Source organism: Cheilinus undulatus, linkage group 13, assembly GCF_018320785.1.
Source record: "Cheilinus undulatus linkage group 13, ASM1832078v1, whole genome shotgun sequence".
In the NCBI taxonomy this organism is placed as follows: Eukaryota; Metazoa; Chordata; class Actinopteri; order Labriformes; family Labridae; genus Cheilinus; species Cheilinus undulatus.
In genome coordinates, this window is record NC_054877.1 from 1366680 (window position 1) to 1381775 (window position 15096).

Consider the following 15096-nt stretch of genomic DNA (forward strand, 5'->3'; position numbering starts at 1 on the left):
GTCCCAGATCCAGGCAGCTGCTCTGATCATGAGGTCCACGTTCAGATCGTAGCATAGTTTAGATCTGACTGAATCATATTCCTCCTGAGTGGGCGTGGCTTCAGCTCATTCACAGACAAATTTATAAACTTAGAAGGGGGGTCATAACACAGTGAGCTGTCATACAACAAACCTAAATACAAATCTATTCCCACTTTACAGGGTCTTTAAGCTGGACCACCTTAAGTGGCATGAATATTCCAGATGGAAATCTGTGAGAGAAATAAGTGGATGAGGAATAAGAAGCTTCATGAAAAATCCTTGAAAGTTTTATTTAAACTCCATCTTAGTTTGACAGTGAAGTTCACAGTCTAGTGCTGTCCTAACAGGTCAAAATGAGACACTTTATATTCCGATATGTTCAGATATATGGAAAAAGTGATTGAACATTTTAATACATTAAAACAGGTGTTTGATATTGTACATCTTTATAATAAAATATCAATAAAACAATGAGATTGAGATGCCTGACAATCAACAATAAACTAGCTGATGAGACTCACTTTGTTAAAGTTGGCCTGGTGTAACATCAAACATTTAAACAACAGGACTAATAAAAATGCATCACACTGAGATAACAGTTTAAAGGGAGGCGGCATAAAAAGGGCTTTTGAAACTATTTCTAATTTTAAATTTACATTAAAAGAGGATGCAAAGATCTTGTACTTGATTTACATTTGACATATATGTTTCTTACATGTCCAGGACACGGCAGACCTACAGATTTAAGAATGACTGAGTGAAAACATCATGGAGGCTTCATGTCAGAGGAATGGAGGAGCAGAAGGAGCACTGGCTGGCTTCAATTCAAAGAAAAACTCAATTAATCTGGTTTATAACATTAATTTCTTCATGCATGTCATCAAACCTCATTTATAACAAAATATTCATTTGCCAGAGTTAAATACAGTTTAAATAGTGAAAGAACTGCTGAAATAGCTGAAAAAAGCAAAAAAAATAGCTGAAACTAGCATAAAAAAATACCTGAAAATAGCATAAAAATAGCTAAATAGCATAAAAATAGCTGAAACTAGCATTAAAAAATCCCTGAAATAGCATAGAATTGCTAAATAGCATAAAAATAGCTGAAAACAGCATAAAAAAATTAAAAATAGCATAAAATGGCTAAAGAGTATAAAATAGCTAAAAATAGCATATAAATGGCAAAAATAGCTAAAAGGCATAATAGCTAAAAAGCATTTTAAAAAGGGGGAAAACTGCATAAAAGCTGAAGAGTTCAATACCTGATTAGTGATAAATGTAAAAAAAAAACTTTTAAAAGAAAGCCATTTGGACTTTTGTCTCAAGATTTACACTTAAGCACGTTGTTTTATAATATTTTATAATACAGCATGTTTGTTGTATGTTTGTTGTATGTTTTTACCATATGTGCAGCGTATTTGTATCATGTTTGTTGTATGTTTTTACCATATCTGCAGCGTGTTTGTAGCATGTTTGTTGTATGATTGTTGTATGTTTTTACCATATCTGCAGCGTATTTGTATCATGTTTGTTGTATGTTTGTTGTATGTTTTTACCATATCTGCAGCGTATTTGTATCATGTTTGTTGTATGTTTGTTGTATGTTTTTACCATATCTGCAGCGTATTTGTAGCATGTTTGTTGTATGTCTTTACCATATCTGCAGCGTATTTGTATCATGTTTGTTGTATGTTTGTTGTATGATTTTACTATTTCTGCAGCGTATTTGTATCATGTTTGTTGTATGTTTTTTGTATGTTTTTAACATATCTGCAGCGTATTTGTATCATGTTTGTTGTATGTTTTTACCATATCTGCAGCGTGTTTGTATCATGTTTGTTGTATGTTTGTTGTATGTTTTTACCATATCTGCAGCGTATTTGTATCATGTTTGTTGTATGTTTTTACCATATCTGCAGCGTGTTTGTAGCATGTTTGTTGTATGATTGTTGTATGTTTTTACCATATCTGCAGCGTATTTGTATCATGTTTGTTGTATGTTTGTTGTATGTTTTTACCATATCTGCAGCGTATTTGTATCATGTTTGTTGTATGTTTGTTGTATGTTTTTACCATATCTGCAGCGTATTTGTAGCATGTTTGTTGTATGTCTTTACCATATCTGCAACGTATTTGTATCATGTTTGTTGTATGTTTGTTGTATGTTTTTACCATATCTGGAGCGTATTTGTAGCATGTTTGTTGTATGTTTGTTGTATGTTTTTACTTTATCTGCAGCATATTTGTAGCATGTTGGTAGCTTATTTTATCCTATTTGAATTATATTTGTAGTAAAATCGCAACAACACTGTAGAATATTTGTAGCATATTTGAAGTATGTTTGTAGAATATTGGCAGTAATTTGGCAGAATATTTTACGGTATATTTGCAGCATATATGTAGTACTTTGGAGAGTATTTGCAGTAATTGGGGAGAATATTTTACAGTATATTTGCAGCACATTTGCAACAAGTTGGTAGCTTATTTTAACATATGTGTATTATATTTGTAGTAGAATCGCAACAACTCTGTAGCATATTTCTTGCCAATTTGTAGCCTATTTTTTTTCCAAATCTGCAGCATATTTGTTGTATGTTTGTTGTATGTTTTTACCATATCTGCAGCATATTTGTTGTATGTTTGTTGTATGTTTTTACCATATCTGCAGCGTATTTGTAGCATGTTTGTTGTATGTTTGTTGTATGTTTTTACCATATCTGCAGCATATTTGTTGTATGGTTGTTGTATGTTTTTACCATATCTGCAGCGTATTTGTAGCATGTTTGTTGTATGTTTGTTGTATGTTTTTACGATATCTGCAGCATATTTGTAGCATGTTTGTTGTATGATTGTTATATGTTTTTACCATATCAGCAGTTAATTTGTAGCATGTTGGTTGTATGTTTTTTACCATATCAGCAGCTAATTTGTAGCATGTTGGTTATATGTTTGTTGTATGTTTTTACCATATCAGCAGCTATTTGTAGCATGTTGGTTGTATGTTTCTACCATATCAGCAGCTATTTGTATCATGTTGGTTGTATGTTTGTTGTATGTTGTTACCATATCAGCAGCGTTTTTGTAGCATGTTTGTTGTATGATTGTTATTTGTTTTTACCATATCAGCAGCTATTTGTAGCATGTTGTTGTATGTTTGTTGTATGTTTTATACCATATCAGCAGCTAATTTGTAGCATGTTTGTTGTATGTTTGTTGTATGTTTTTACCATATCTGCAGCATATTTGTAGCATGTTGGTTGTATGTTTTTTACCATATCAGCGGTGTATTTGTAGCATGTTTGTTGTCTGATTGTTGTATGTTTTTACCATATCTGCAGCGTATTTGTAGCATGTTGGTTGAATGTTTGTTGTATGTTTTTTACCATATCTGCAGCGTATATATGTGTAGCATGTTTGTTGTCTGATTGTTGTATGTTTTTACCATATCTGCAGCATATTTGTAGCATGTTGGTTGTATGTTTTTTACCATATCAGCGGTGTATTTGTAGCATGTTTGTTGTCTGATTGTTGTATGTTTTTACCATATCTGCAGCGTATTTGTAGCATGTTGGTTGTATGTTTGTTGTATGTTTTATACCATATCAGCAGCTAATTTGTAGCATGTTTGTTGTATGTTTGTTGTATGTTTTTACCATATCTGCAGCATATTTGTAGCATGTTGGTTGTATGTTTTTTACCATATCAGCGGTGTATTTGTAGCATGTTTGTTGTCTGATTGTTGTATGTTTTTACCATATCTGCAGCGTATTTGTAGCATGTTGGTTGAATGTTTGTTGTATGTTTTTTACCATATCTGCAGCGTATTTGTATCATGTTTGTTGTATGTTTTTACCATATCAGCAGCGTCTTTGTATCATGTTTGTTGTCTGATTGTTGTATGTTTTTACCATATCTGCAGCGTATTTGTAGCATGTTGGTTGAATGTTTGTTGTATTTTTTTTACCATATCTGCAGCGTATATATGTGTAGCATGTTTGTTGTCTGATTGTTGTATGTTTTTACCATATCTGCAGCATATTTGTAGCATGTTGGTTGTATGTTTTTTACCATATCAGCGGTGTATTCGTAGCATGTTTGTTGTCTGATTGTTGTATGTTTTTACCATATCTGCAGCGTATTTGTAGCATGTTGGTTGAATGTTTGTTGTATGTTTTTACCATATCTGCAGCATATTTGTATCATATTTGTTGTATGTTTTTACCATATCTGCAGCGTATTTGTATCATGTTTGTTGTATGTTTGTTGTATGTTTTTACCATATCTGCAGCGTATTTGTATCATGTTTGTTGTATGTTTGTTGTATGTTTTTACCATATCTGCAGCATATTTGTATCATGTTTGTTGTATGTTTTTACCATATCTGCAGCTTATTTGAAGCATGTTTGTTGTATGTGTGTTGTATGTTTTTACCATATCTGCAGCGTATTTGAAGCCAGTTTCTTGTATGTTTTTTACATGTGAAATCACAGGGCAGAGATCTAGAGATATGCAGAGATTTCTTTTTACCATATCAGCAGCGTATTTGTAGCATGTTTGTTGTATGATTGTTATTTGTTTTTACCATATCTGCAGCGTATTTGTATCATGTTGGTTGAATGTTTGTTGTATTTTTTTTTTACCATATCTGCAGCGTATTTGTAGCATGTTGGTTGAATGTTTGTTGTACGTTTCTACCATATCTGCAGCGTATTTGTATCATGTTTGTTGTATGTTTGTTGTACGTTTCTACCATATCTGCAGCGTATTTGTATCATGTTTGTTGTATGTTTGTTGTACGTTTCTACCATATCTGCAGCGTATTTGTATCATGTTTGTTGTATGTTTGTTGTATGTTTTTACCATATCAGCAGCTATTTGTAGCATGTTTGTTGTATGTTTTTACTATATCTGCAGCTAATTTGTAGCATGTTGGTTGTATGTTTTTACTATATCTGCAGCTAATTTGTAGCATGTTGGTTGTATGTTTTTACCATATCTGCAGCGTATTTGTAGCATGTTTGTTGTATGTTTGTTGTATGTTTTTACCATATCTGCAGCATATTTGTTGTATGGTTGTTGTATGTTTTTACCATATCTGCAGCGTATTTGTAGCATGTTTGTTGTATGTTTGTTGTATGTTTTTACGATATCTGCAGCATATTTGTAGCATGTTTGTTGTATGATTGTTATATGTTTTTACCATATCAGCAGTTAATTTGTAGCATGTTGGTTGTATGTTTTTTACCATATCAGCAGCTAATTTGTAGCATGTTGGTTATATGTTTGTTGTATGTTTTTACCATATCAGCAGCTATTTGTAGCATGTTGGTTGTATGTTTCTACCATATCAGCAGCTATTTGTATCATGTTGGTTGTATGTTTGTTGTATGTTGTTACCATATCAGCAGCGTTTTTGTAGCATGTTTGTTGTATGATTGTTATTTGTTTTTACCATATCAGCAGCTATTTGTAGCATGTTGTTGTATGTTTGTTGTATGTTTTATACCATATCAGCAGCTAATTTGTAGCATGTTTGTTGTATGTTTGTTGTATGTTTTTACCATATCTGCAGCATATTTGTAGCATGTTGGTTGTATGTTTTTTACCATATCAGCGGTGTATTTGTAGCATGTTTGTTGTCTGATTGTTGTATGTTTTTACCATATCTGCAGCGTATTTGTAGCATGTTGGTTGAATGTTTGTTGTATGTTTTTTACCATATCTGTAGCGTATATATGTGTAGCATGTTTGTTGTCTGATTGTTGTATGTTTTTACCATATCTGCAGCATATTTGTAGCATGTTGGTTGTATGTTTTTTACCATATCAGCGGTGTATTTGTAGCATGTTTGTTGTCTGATTGTTGTATGTTTTTACCATATCTGCAGCGTATTTGTAGCATGTTGGTTGTATGTTTGTTGTATGTTTTATACCATATCAGCAGCTAATTTGTAGCATGTTTGTTGTATGTTTGTTGTATGTTTTTACCATATCTGCAGCATATTTGTAGCATGTTGGTTGTATGTTTTTTACCATATCAGCGGTGTATTTGTAGCATGTTTGTTGTCTGATTGTTGTATGTTTTTACCATATCTGCAGCGTATTTGTAGCATGTTGGTTGAATGTTTGTTGTATGTTTTTTACCATATCTGCAGCGTATTTGTATCAGGTTTGTGGTATGTTTTTACCATATCAGCTGCGTCTTTGTAGCATGTTTGTTGTCTGATTGTTGTATGTTTTTACCATATCTGCAGCGTATTTGTAGCATGTTGGTTGAATGTTTGTTTTTTTTACCATATCTGCAGCGTATATATGTGTAGCATGTTTGTTGTCTGATTGTTGTATGTTTTTACCATATCTGCAGCATATTTGTAGCATGTTGGTTGTATGTTTTTTACCATATCAGCGGTGTATTCGTAGCATGTTTGTTGTCTGATTGTTGTATGTTTTTACCATATCTGCAGCGTATTTGTAGCATGTTGGTTGAATGTTTGTTGTATGTTTTTACCATATCTGCAGCATATTTGTATCATATTTGTTGTATGTTTTTACCATATCTGCAGCGTATTTGTATCATGTTTGTTGTATGTTTGTTGTATGTTTTTACCATATCTGCAGCGTATTTGTATCATGTTTGTTGTATGTTTGTTGTATGTTTTTACCATATCTGCAGCATATTTGTATCATGTTTGTTGTATGTTTTTACCATATCTGCAGCTTATTTGAAGCATGTTTGTTGTATGTGTGTTGTATGTTTTTACCATATCTGCAGCGTATTTGAAGCCAGTTTCTTGTATGTTTTTTACATGTGAAATCACAGGGCAGAGATCTAGAGATATGCAGAGATTTCTTTTTACCATATCAGCAGCGTATTTGTAGCATGTTTGTTGTATGATTGTTATTTGTTTTTACCATATCTGCAGCGTATTTGTATCATGTTGGTTGAATGTTTGTTGTATTTTTTTTTTACCATATCTGCAGCGTATTTGTAGCATGTTGGTTGAATGTTTGTTGTACGTTTCTACCATATCTGCAGCGTATTTGTATCATGTTTGTTGTATGTTTGTTGTACGTTTCTACCATATCTGCAGCGTATTTGTATCATGTTTGTTGTATGTTTGTTGTACGTTTCTACCATATCTGCAGCGTATTTGTATCATGTTTGTTGTATGTTTGTTGTATGTTTTTACCATATCAGCAGCTATTTGTAGCATGTTTGTTGTATGTTTTTACTATATCTGCAGCTAATTTGTAGCATGTTGGTTGTATGTTTTTACTATATCTGCAGCTAATTTGTAGCATGTTGGTTGTATGTTTTTACTATATCTGCAGCTAATTTGTAGCATGTTTGTTGTATGTTTTTACCATATCTGCAGCGTATTTGTATCATGTTTGTTGTATGTTTTTACCGTATGTGCAGCGTGTTTGTATCATGTTTGTTGTATGTTTGTTGTATGTTTTTACCATATCTGCAGCGTATTTGTATCATGTCTGTTTATGTTTTTACCATATCAGCAGCGTATTTGTATCATGTTTGTTGTATGTTTGTTGTATGTTTTTACCATATCTGCAGCGTATTTGTAGCATGTTTGTTGTATGTTTTTACCATATCAGCAGCTATTTGTAGCATGTTGGTTGTATGTTTGTTGTATGTTTTTACCATATCTGCAGCGTATTTGTATCATGTTTGTTGTATGTTTGTTGTATGTTTTTACCATATCTGCAGGGTATTTGTATCATGTTTGTTGTATGTTTGTAGTATGTTTTTACCATATCTGCAGCATATTTGTATCATGTTTGTTGTATGTTTTTACCATATCTGCAGCTTATTTGAAGCATGTTTGTTGTATGTTTGTTGTATGTTTTAACTATGTCTGCAGCTAATTTGTAGCATGTTTGTTGTATGTTTTTACCATATCTGCAGCGTATTTGTATCATGTTTGTTGTATGTTTGTTGTATGTTTTTACCATATCAGCAGATATTTTAGCATGTTGGTTGTATGTTTTTACTATATCTGCAGCGTATTTGTATCATGTTTGTTGTATGTTTGTTGTATGTTTTTACCATATCTGCAGCTATTTGTAGCATGTTGGTTGTATGTTTTTACTATATCTGCAGCTAATTTGTAGCATGTTTGTTGTATGTTTGTTGTATGTTTTTACCATATCAGCAGCTATTTGTAGCATGTTGGTTGTATGTTTTTACCATATCTGCAGCGTATTTGTATCATGTTTGTTGTATGTTTGTTGTATGTTTTTACTATATCTGCAGCGTATTTGTATCATGTTTGTTGTATGTTTTTTGTATGTTTTTAACATATCTGCAGCATATTTGTATCATGTTTGTTGTATGTTTTTACCGTATCTGCAGCGTATTTGTAGCATGTTTGTTGTATGTTTTTACTATATCTGCAGCTAATTTGTAGCATGTTGGTTGTATGTTTTTACTATATCTGCAGCTTATTTGTAGCATGTTTGTTGTATGTTTTTACCATATCTGCAGCGTATTTGTATCATGTTTGTTGTATGTTTGTTGTATGTTTTTACTATATCTGCAGCGTATTTGTATCATGTTTGTTGTATGTTTGTTGTATGTTTTATCCATATCTGCAGCATATTTGTATCATGTTTGTTGTATGTTTTTACCATATCTGCAGCTTATTTGTAGCATGTTTGTTGTATGTTTTAACTATATCTGCAGCTAATTTGTAGCATGTTGGTTGTATGTTTTTACTATATCTGCAGCTAATTTGTAGCATGTTTGTTGTATGTTTTTACCATATCTGCAGCGTATTTGTATCATGTTGGTTGTATGTTTTTACTATATCTGCAGCTAATTTGTAGCATGTTGGTTGTATGTTTTAACCATATCTGCAGCGTATTTGTATCATGTTTGTTGTATGTGTGTTGTATGTTTTTACCATATCTGCAGCGTATTTGAAGCCAGTTTCTTGTATGTTTTTTACATGTGAAATCACAGGGCAGAGATCTAGAGATATGCAGAGATTTCTTTTTACCATATCAGCAGCGTATTTGTAGCATGTTTGTTGTATGATTGTTATTTGTTTTTACCATATCTGCAGCGTATTTGTATCATGTTGGTTGAATGTTTGTTGTATTTTTTTTTTACCATATCTGCAGCGTATTTGTAGCATGTTGGTTGAATGTTTGTTGTACGTTTCTACCATATCTGCAGCGTATTTGTATCATGTTTGTTGTATGTTTGTTGTACGTTTCTACCATATCTGCAGCGTATTTGTATCATGTTTGTTGTATGTTTGTTGTACGTTTCTACCATATCTGCAGCGTATTTGTATCATGTTTGTTGTATGTTTGTTGTATGTTTTTACCATATCAGCAGCTATTTGTAGCATGTTTGTTGTATGTTTTTACTATATCTGCAGCTAATTTGTAGCATGTTGGTTGTATGTTTTTACTATATCTGCAGCTAATTTGTAGCATGTTGGTTGTATGTTTTTACTATATCTGCAGCTAATTTGTAGCATGTTTGTTGTATGTTTTTACCATATCTGCAGCGTATTTGTATCATGTTTGTTGTATGTTTTTACCGTATGTGCAGCGTGTTTGTATCATGTTTGTTGTATGTTGGTTGTATGTTTTTACCATATCTGCAGCGTATTTGTATCATGTCTGTTTATGTTTTTACCATATCAGCAGCGTATTTGTATCATGTTTGTTGTATGTTTGTTGTATGTTTTTACCATATCAGCAGCTATTTGTAGCATGTTGGTTGTATGTTTGTTGTATGTTTTTACCATATCTGCAGCGTATTTGTATCATGTTTGTTGTATGTTTGTTGTATGTTTTTACCATATCTGCAGGGTATTTGTATCATGTTTGTTGTATGTTTGTAGTATGTTTTTACCATATCTGCAGCATATTTGTAGCATGTTGGTTGTATGTTTTTACCATATCTGCAGCTTATTTGAAGCATGTTTGTTGTATGTTTGTTGTATGTTTTAACTATATCTGCAGCTAATTTGTAGCATGTTTGTTGTATGTTTTTACCATATCTGCAGCGTATTTGTATCATGTTTGTTGTATGTTTGTTGTATGTTTTTACCATATCAGCAGCTATTTGTAGCATGTTGGTTGTATGTTTTTACTATATCTGCAGCTAATTTGTAGCATGTTGGTTGTATGTTTTTACTATATCTGCAGCTAATTTGTAGCATGTTTGTTGTATGTTTTTACCATATCTGCAGCGTATTTGTATCATGTTTGTTGTATGTTTTTACCGTATGTGCAGCGTGTTTGTATCATGTTTGTTGTATGTTGGTTGTATGTTTTTACCATATCTGCAGCGTATTTGTATCATGTCTGTTTATGTTTTTACCATATCAGCAGCGTATTTGTATCATGTTTGTTGTATGTTTGTTGTATGTTTTTACCATATCAGCAGCTATTTGTAGCATGTTGGTTGTATGTTTGTTGTATGTTTTTACCATATCTGCAGCGTATTTGTATCATGTTTGTTGTATGTTTGTTGTATGTTTTTACCATATCTGCAGGGTATTTGTATCATGTTTGTTGTATGTTTGTAGTATGTTTTTACCATATCTGCAGCATATTTGTAGCATGTTGGTTGTATGTTTTTACCATATCTGCAGCTTATTTGAAGCATGTTTGTTGTATGTTTGTTGTATGTTTTAACTATATCTGCAGCTAATTTGTAGCATGTTTGTTGTATGTTTTTACCATATCTGCAGCGTATTTGTATCATGTTTGTTGTATGTTTGTTGTATGTTTTTACCATATCTGCAGCTATTTGTAGCATGTTGGTTGTATGTTTTTACTATATCTGCAGCGTATTTGTATCATGTTTGTTGTATGTTTGTTGTATGTTTTTACCATATCTGCAGCTATTTGTAGCATGTTGGTTGTATGTTTTTACTATATCTGCAGCTAATTTGTAGCATGTTTGTTGTATGTTTGTTGTATGTTTTTACCATATCAGCAGCTATTTGTAGCATGTTGGTTGTATGTTTTTACCATATCTGCAGCGTATTTGTATCATGTTTGTTGTATGTTTGTTGTATGTTTTTACTATATCTGCAGCATATTTGTATCATGTTTGTTGTATGTTTTTTGTATGTTTTTAACATATCTGCAGCGTATTTGTATCATGTTTGTTGTATGTTTGTTGTATGTTTTTACCATATCTGCAGCGTATTTGTATCATGTTTGTTGTATGTTTGTAGTATGTTTTTACCATATCAGCAGCATATTTGTATCATGTTTGTTGTATGTTTTTACCATATCTGCAGCGTATTTGTATCATGTTTGTTGTATGTTTGTTGTATGTTTTTACCATATCTGCAGGGTATTTGTATCATGTTTGTTGTATGTTTGTTGTATGCTTTTACCACAACAGCAGCTATTTGTAGCATGTTGGTTGTATGTTTTTACTATATCTGCAGCTAATTTGTAGCATGTTGGTTGTATGTTTTAACTATATCTGCAGCTAATTTGTAGCATGTTGGTTGTATGTTTTTACCATATCAGCAGCTATTTGTAGCATGTTTGTTGTATGTTTTTACCATATCTGCAGCGTATTTGTATCATGTTGGTTGTATGTTTCTACTATATCTGCAGCTAATTTGTAGCATGTTGGTTGTATGTTTTTACTATATCTGCAGCTTATTTGTAGCATGTTTGTTGTATGTTTTTACCATATCTGCAGCGTATTTGCATCATGTTTGTTGTATGTTTGTTGTATGTTTTTACTATATCTGCAGCGTATTTGTATCATGTTTGTTGTATGTTTGTTGTATGTTTTTACCATATCTGCAGCATATTTGTATCATGTTTGTTGTATGTTTTTACCATATCTGCAGCTTATTTGTAGCATGTTTGTTGTATGTTTGTTGTATGTTTTAACTATATCTGCAGCTAATTTGTAGCATGTTTGTTGTATGTTTTTACCATATCTGCAGCGTATTTGTATCATGTTTGTTGTATGTTTGTTGTATGATTTTACTATTTCTGCAGCGTATATATGTGTAGCATGTTTGTTGTATGTTTGTTGTATGTTTTTACCATATCAGCAGCTATTTGTAGCATGTTGGTTGTATGTTTTTACTATATCTGCAGCGTATTTGTATCATGTTTGTTGTATGTTTGTTGTATGTTTTTACCATATCTGCAGCTATTTGTAGCATGTTGGTTGTATGTTTTTACTATATCTGCAGCTAATTTGTAGCATGTTGGTTGTATGTTTTTACTATATCTGCAGCTAATTTGTAGCATGTTTGTTGTATGTTTTTACCATATCTGCAGCGTATTTGTATCATGTTTGTTGTATGTTTTTACCATATGTGCAGCGTATTTGTATCATGTTTGTTGTATGTTTGTTGTATGTTTTTACCATATCAGCAGCTATTTGTAGCATGTTGGTTGTATGTTTTTACTATATCTGCAGCGTATTTGTATCATGTTTGTTGTATGTTTTTACCATATCTGCAGCTATTTGTGGCATGTTGGTTGTATGTTTTTACCATATCTGCAGCTAATTTGTAGCATGTTGGTTGTATGTTTTTACCATATCTGCAGCGTATTTGTATCATGTTTGTTGTATGTTTGTTGTATGTTTTTACCACAACAGCAGCTATTTGTAGCATGTTGGTTGTATGTTTTTACTATATCTGCAGCTAATTTGTAGCATGTTGGTTGTATGTTTTTACTATATCTGCAGCTAATTTGTAGCATGTTTGTTGTATGTTTTTACCATATCTGCAGCGTATTTGTATCATGTTTGTTGTATGTTTTTACCATATGTGCAGCGTATTTGTATCATGTTTGTTGTATGTTTGTTGTATGTTTTTACCATATCAGCAGCTATTTGTAGCATGTTGGTTGTATGTTTTTACCATATCTGCAGCGTATTTGTATCATGTTTGTTGTATGTTTGTTGTATGTTTTTACCATATCTGCAGCGTATTTGTAGCATGTTGGTTGTATGTTTTTACTATATCTGCAGCTAATTTGTAGCATGTTGGTTGTATGTTTTAACCATATCTGCAGCGTATTTGTATCATGTTTGTTGTATGTTTGTTGTATGTTTTTACCATATCAGCAGTGTATTTGTAGCATGTTTGTTGTATGTTTGTTGTATGTTTTTACCATATCTGCAGCGTATTTGTATCATGTTTGTTGTATGTTTGTTGTATGTTTTTACCATATCAGCAGCTATTTGTAGCATGTTGGTTGTATGTTTTTACTATATCTGCAGCGTATTTGTATCATGTTTGTTGTATGTTTTTACCATATCTGCAGCTATTTGTGGCATGTTGGTTGTATGTTTTTACCATATCTGCAGCTAATTTGTAGCATGTTGGTTGTATGTTTTTACCATATCTGCAGCGTATTTGTATCATGTTTGTTGTATGTTTGTTGTATGTTTTTACCACAACAGCAGCTATTTGTAGCATGTTGGTTGTATGTTTTTACTATATCTGCAGCTAATTTGTAGCATGTTGGTTGTATGTTTTTACTATATCTGCAGCTAATTTGTAGCATGTTTGTTGTATGTTTTTACCATATCTGCAGCGTATTTGTATCATGTTTGTTGTATGTTTTTACCATATGTGCAGCGTATTTGTATCATGTTTGTTGTATGTTTGTTGTATGTTTTTACCATATCAGCAGCTATTTGTAGCATGTTGGTTGTATGTTTTTACCATATCTGCAGCGTATTTGTATCATGTTTGTTGTATGTTTTTACCATATCTGCAGCGTATTTGTAGCATGTTGGTTGTATGTTTTTACTATATCTGCAGCTAATTTGTAGCATGTTGGTTGTATGTTTTTACTATATCTGCAGCTAATTTGTAGCATGTTTGTTGTATGTTTTTACCATATCTGCAGCGTATTTGTATCATGTTTGTTGTATGTTTGTTGTATGATTTTACTATTTCTGCAGCGTATTTGTATCATGTTTGTTGTATGTTTTTTGTATGTTTTTAACATATCTGCAGCGTATTTGTATCATGTTTGTTGTATGTTTGTTGTATGTTTTTACCATATCTGCAGCGTATTTGTATCATGTTTGTTGTATGTTTGTAGTATGTTTTTACCATATCAGCAGCATATTTGTATCATGTTTGTTGTATGTTTTTACCATATCTGCAGCTTATTTGAAGCATGTTTGTTGTATGTTTGTTGTATGTTTTTACTATATCTGCAGCGTATTTGTATCATGTTTGTTGTATGTTTGTTGTATGTTTTTACTATATCTGCAGCGTATTTGTATCATGTTTGTTGTATGTTTGTTGTATGTTTTTACCATATCTGCAGCGTATTTGTAGCATGTTGGTTGTATGTTTTTACTATATCTGCAGCTAATTTGTAGCATGTTGGTTGTATGTTTTAACCATATCTGCAGCGTATTTCTATCATGTTTGTTGTATGTTTGTTGTATGTTTTTACCATATCAGCAGTGTATTTGTAGCATGTTTGTTGTATGTTTGTTGTATGTTTTTACCATATGTGCAGCGTATTTGTATCATGTTTGTTGTATGTTTGTTGTATGTTTTTACCATATCAGCAGCTATTTGTAGCATGTTGGTTGTATGTTTTTACTATATCTGCAGCGTATTTGTATCATGTTTGTTGTATGTTTTTACCATATCTGCAGCTATTTGTGGCATGTTGGTTGTATGTTTTTACCATATCTGCAGCTAATTTGTAGCATGTTGGTTGTATGTTTTTACCATATCTGCAGCGTATTTGTATCATGTTTGTTGTATGTTTGTTGTATGTTTTTACCACAACAGCAGCTATTTGTAGCATGTTGGTTGTATGTTTTTACTATATCTGCAGCTAATTTGTAGCATGTTGGTTGTATGTTTTTACTATATCTGCAGCTAATTTGTAGCATGTTTGTTGTATGTTTTTACCATATCTGCAGCGTATTTGTATCATGTTTGTTGTATGTTTTTACCATATGTGCAGCGTATTTGTATCATGTTTGTTGTATGTTTGTTGTATGTTTTTACCATATCAGCAGCTATTTGTAGCATGTTGGTTGTATGTTTTTACCATATCTGCAGCGTAT